Source organism: Carassius carassius, chromosome 26 (genome assembly GCF_963082965.1).
Source record: "Carassius carassius chromosome 26, fCarCar2.1, whole genome shotgun sequence".
NCBI lineage: Eukaryota > Metazoa > Chordata > Actinopteri > Cypriniformes > Cyprinidae > Carassius > Carassius carassius.
In genome coordinates this window covers 30,232,683-30,238,818 of record NC_081780.1, presented here as the reverse complement: position 1 = coordinate 30,238,818, position 6,136 = coordinate 30,232,683, and positions in this window count along the sequence as shown.

Here is a 6,136-nt window from a genome sequence, read left to right as displayed (position 1 = left end):
CTGGACCTAACTCGGGAAACAGGAAACAGGAGCCCTTCCTGGGCCTAACATGGGAAACAGGAAACAGGAGCCCGAAGGGGAGCAAGGGGAGCTGGAGCCCACCAGGGTGGAGCAGAGGACCAAAACAGCCGAGCAGAGGAGACAGAAGCTTACCAGGGCGAAGCAGAGGACCACCACAACCGAGCAGAGGAGACAGAAGCCCACCAGGGCGGAGCAGAGGACCACCACAGCCGAGCAGACGAGACTGAAGCCCACCAGGGTGGAGCAGAGGACAACCATTGCCAAGCAGACGAAACAGAAGCCCACCAAGGCGGAGCAGAGAACCACCACAGCCGAGCAGACGAGACAGAAGCCCACCAGGGCGGAGCAGAGCAACACCAGAGCCTAGCAGACGAGACAGAAGCCCACCAGGGTGGAGCAGAGCAACACCACAGCCAAGCAGACGGGACAGAAGCCCATCAGGACGGAGCAAAGGACCACCACAGCGGAGTCAACGGCACAGGAGAGCAAGTCTGGTCAGGTGGGATTGAAACAGAGAACATAAACAGGTTAATAGCGGTTTCCGTGGCCGTGATGAGATGGTGGCTGGCCTCCGTGGCCATGACACACCGGGCGGTGAGTTCATGGATGGCCTCCGTGGCCGTGACAGGACAGACAGTGAGTTGGTGGATGGCCTCCATGGCCATGACAGAATAGGACGAGAGTTCTGGAAGTTCGGCTGAGATATGACAAGGCTCTGGAAGTTCAGCTGAAATGTGATGAGGCTCTGGAAGCTCACCTCTGGTAGACCCGTGGTGATTTGACTTTGCTCATGAAGATCATTGGTGACTCGACTTGGCTCATGAAGATCAACTGTGACTTGGTTCATTAAGATCAACTGTAACTTGACTTGACTCATGAAGATCATTGGTGACTTGACTTTGCTCATGAAGATCAACTGTGACTTGACTTAACTCACGGAGGTTAATGGTGACTTGACTTTGCTCATGAAGATCATTGGTGACTTGACTTGGCTCATGAAGATCAACTGTGACTTGACTTAATTCATGAAGATCAAATGTGACTTGATTTAGTTCATGGAGGTTAAGGGTGACTTGACTTTGCTCATGAAGATCATTGGTGACTTGACATGGCTCATGAAGTTTAACTATTGTTTTACTTGACTCTTGGGTGTTAGTGGGGACCTGACTTGACTCGGGAAAGTCGACGGGGACCTGACTTGATCTTGGGCAGCGGCGCTGGGCTGGCGGCCCTCTTGTGCAGCGGCGCTGGGCACCTCGGAGTAGTGACCTCCTCAACTGTAAAGGGAGAGCCACAAAACTGCAAAACAAAGTCAATAAACTGTCCCAGGGTCCAGCTAGGGTTTTCTTCTGGTAAATTTAAGCTTATCTTAGCATCAAGACCACTCCAGAAACAGTCCTTTACCAGGAGTTCTAAATGAGTCCTGAGTGGAGTGCCCTCTACTGAAGTTCATGGGCACTCCAGCTGACGATCGTGACAACCCCTCCCCTTTCTGCAGCCGCCTACTCTCGCCTACATATCAGGCGAGGCAAGGCACATCTCAAACAAGCCTATTGAGTTCAGGGATGTGACACACTGTTGACGTGATCAAACCACACTATTGACATGAGCTAATCACTTGCACTCTCTGAGCACGTGTGATAATGTATTCCTGTTATCGGAAAGACATATCGGCATATTTTTTTCATATATGACCGATGCCGATTGTGGCAGGGGGGGCGTGGTTTAGCGAAGTCTGCAGCGGGAGAGAGAATCAGGAGATGAGCGGTAAGTGAGTGGTTTGGGCAGAAATTATCATCACCTGTTTCTTGTTCCAGTAATTGGCGTGGAGAGAGTATAAAACGCCAGGGGAGACGGAAGCAAGTGAGAGAGAGACAGACTGTTGTTAATTCCAAAGGGCCGCAGGGAAATGCTTTTCTGTGCGGCTCATTCTAATCCTATGGCGGGCCATTTGGGACAGGCCGCAACACTAAATCGCCTCATGACCCGTTTCTTTTGGCCGGGCATTCATGACAACGTGCGCAGGTGGTGCGCGTCTTGTCCGGAATGTCAGTTGGTGAACCCACCAGCTGCCCCAAAGGCGCCTTTGCACCCTCTTCCCTTAATGCAGGTCCCCTTCGAAAGAATTGGAATGGACCTCATCGGGCCATTAGAGCGATCGGCACGAGGACATCGCTTTGCATTAGTCATAGTTGATTATGCAACACGATATCCTGAAGCTATCCTGTGGCCCTCCGCAACATTTCCGTTAAAAGTGTTGCGGATGCCCTGTTTCGTCTTATCTCCCGGGTGGGGGTTCCAAAAGAAATCCTCACCGATCAAGGCACGGCGTTTATGTCACGTACGCTACGCGAACTGTACGGGTTGTTGGGCATTAAATCGATTCGAACTAGCGTCTATCACCCACAAACCGATGGCCTGGTCGAACGATTTAATCGCACTCTTAAATCCATGATCCGTAAGTTCATTCATGAAGACGCCAAAAATTGGGATAGGTGGCTAGAGCCCTTGTTATTCGCTGTGTGAGAGGTCCCACAAGCCTCCACGGGGTTTTCCCCCGTCGAGCTTCTCTATGGGTGCCAGCCCCAGGGGGTGCTCGACGTACTGAGAGAAACTTGGGAGGAGGGACCCTCTCAGGGCAAAAACAAAATTCAATACGTGCTCGACTTGAGAACAAAACTCCACACATTGGGGCGGCTATCAATGGAGAATTTATTACAAGCCCAGGACCGCCAGAGCCAGCTGTATAACAGGGGAACTAGGTTACGCAAATTTGCACCGGGAGAGAAAGTACTTGTATTACTCCCAACGTCAGGCTCTAAATTAATGGCTAAGTGGCAGGGACCGTTTAAGGTCGCACGACAAGTCGGAGATCTCGATTATGAAGTAATACGGTCCGATAGGAACGGGGCCCGTCAAAGTTACCACCTCAACCTCCTTAAAAAATGGAATGAGGCGGAATCAGTGATGTTGGCAACGGTGATTGGGGGGAGGATGATCTCGGTCCAGAGGCAGGAAACCACAATCCCTTGCCCTGGCTCCATGTGGAGATCACCTCTTGCCGTCCCAACTCACTGATTTAACGAAATTACAGGCAGAGTTTGCCTACGTTTTCTCGCCCCTACCGGGCCGTACTAACCTGATTCAACACCATATCGAGACCGAGCCGGGCGTGGTAGTTCGCAGCCGGCCGTATCGCTTACCTGAGCACAAGAAAAAAGTAGTTCAGGCTGAATTAGGTGCTATGCTTGACATGGGGGTAATGGAAGAATCCAACAGTAACTGGGCGAGCCCGATAGTTTTAGTTCCGAAAACGGACGGCTCCGTCCGGTTCTGTGTGGATTATCGCAAGGTGAATGCTGTGTCGAAATTCGACATGTATCCAATGCCGCGGGTTGACGAGTTGCTTGATCGGCTAGGCACGGCTCGCTTTTATTCGATATTGGACTTAACAAAGGGCTATTGGCAGATCCCCTTGTCTCCCTTATCCAAAGAAAAAACAGCTTTCACAACGCCGTTTGGTTTACACCAATTTGTTACCCTTCCGTTTGGCTTGTTCGGGGCACCTGCTACCTTTCAGCGCCTCATGGATAAGATTCTGCAGCCCCATGCTGCATATGCGGCTGCCTACCTGGATGATATCATTATATTCAGTAATGATTGGCAGCGGCATATGCAGCATCTGAGGGCTGTCCTGAGGTCGCTGAGGGGAGCAGGGCTCACGGCCAACCCAAAGAAGTGTGCGATTGGGCGTGTGGAGGTAAGGTATCTGGGCTTCCACTTGGGGCATGGACAGGTGCGTCCCCAAATTGATAAGACAGCCGCTATTGCGACCTGCCCACGTCCCAAGACCAAAAAGGAGGTAAGGCAGTTCTTGGGGCTGGCAGGATATTATAGACGGTTTGTTCCTAATTATTCGGTCCTCACCAGCCCTTTGACTGACCTTACTAAAAAGGAGGGGCCAGATACGGTCCAGTGGACGGAGCCGTGTCAGCAGGCCTTTACCCAGGTCAAGGCGGCAATATGTGACGGGCCGTTGTTACACTTTCCTGATTTTTCTCTCCCTTTTCTGTTGCAGACAGACGCATCGGACAGGGGGCTGGGGGCAGTCCTGTCCCAGGAGATAGAGGGGGAGGAACGGCCGGTGCTGTACATTAGCCGGAAGCTCTCAAAGAGAGAGGCTAAGTACAGCACCATAGAGAAAGAGTGCCTTGCCATCAGGTGGGCCGTCCTCACCCTCCGCTATTGTCTCCTGGGATGGGAGTTCACCCTCTGTTCGGACCACACTCCGCCGAAGTGGCTCCACCGCATGAAGGATACCAACGTGCGGATCACTCGTTGGTATCTAGCTCTTCAGCCTTTTAAGTTCAAGGTGGTCCACAGGCTGGGTGTTCAGATGGCGGTGGCCGACTTCCTCTCCAGAAATGGGGGGGGGGGGGCTGCAGGCCGGATGGCTCCCCGGCCTGAGTCGGGCGGTGGGGGTATGTGGCAGGGGGGGCGTGGTTTAGCGGAGTCTGCAGCAGGAGAGAGAATCAGGAGACGAGCGGTAAGTGAGTGGTTAAAGCAAGCAAGTTAGAGAGAGACGGACTGCTGACGCGAAGCCGGAAACAGAAACCGGAAGGAGTAAATCGAAAGTGCTGTGACAACGTGTCAGAATAGAAGTCACCATTTGGTGTTTGCAAAGTTTAAGTTATTTTCTGTTTAATAAATACGTCAGCAGTCCAGCCGACCCCTTTGTCCTCTTCCTTGCCCACACGAACTTACTACACCGATATTTACATTTAAAGTCATTGTCAGCCAGTTCCGATATTGGTCCGATAATATCATGCATCCTCAGTAATACTCACTTTCTTAAGAAAGAAACTCGTAGTCTTGAGTGCAAATGGAGAAAAACAAACTTGGAAGTTTTTAGAATTGTGTGGAAAAACATATAGACAGGCTCTAAAAACTGCCAGGGCCGAGTATATCCACAAACTTATTGAAAATAACTAAAACAATCCAAGGTTTTTATTTAGCACAGTGGCTAAATTAACAAATAACCAGACGCCACTTGATTCAAATATCCCATCAATGTCTAATAGTAATGACTTCATGAATTCCTTCACTTAAAAAATACAGAAATACAATAACAAATGTACTTTCTACAGTGTCTAATACTTCAGTTTCATCCATCACACCCAAAGATAAACTGCAGTGCTTTACAACTATAGGACAGGAAGAGCTAAATAAACTTATCACAGCATCTAGTTCTTACCTGTAGCAGACCAATATCATTATCTCAATATCATTAACTCATCGTTATCTTTAGGTCACGTCCCAAAACCACTCAAGCTGGTGGTTATTAAACCTCTTATTAAGAAACCACAACTAGATCTTCTGTTTATTTCTAAAATGATAGAAAAAATGGTTTCTGCTCAATTGTGCATTCTTCAATCTTAAAAACATTGCCAAGCTTTGAAATATGTTACCTGTTTCTGATGCAGAAAAGCTAGTTCATGCATTCATGACCTCTAGACTGGACTATTATAATGCACTTCTTGTGGCTGTCCTGCATCTTCAATATACAAGATAAATATAACTGCGCCTAATGTACTGCCTGCTGTTGGTGTCCTTACTGTTAATCCTTAAACAGTTAAATCTGCACTGGGGCCCTGCAAACCCCAGCTACGGTTTTGGAGGGCAGTCACTAGGGAAAGGTAGTGACGATTATAGAGGCCTACAGCTGTGTGGGGCCCCCAGTGACTTGAACTAAAAAGATGCTCAGAACAGTGACTGGCCACTGCTGTGCATTGTCACAAAAGCTTATCATTCAATACTGTTTAAAGTATTCAAACACAGAACGTGGAAAAATTGGACTGAGGACTTGGACTGAGAACTTGCATGCTGAGTTCATAGGTACACAGAGAGCCATGTCTCACATCTCGTGAACACCGAACCAAGTTCTCCTTCACATCCTCCTCCTCCCAAACGAACAAATACACCTTGCTAATTTAAACATACAAAGATGCATTTAATGCTAACAAAGTTTAATGCAGCCCCCGCACGCTGGCTTCTGTGTGCACAGTGAATTGAGTTTACCGACAAATGCATACAAAAGTATGTCACAATATCCATC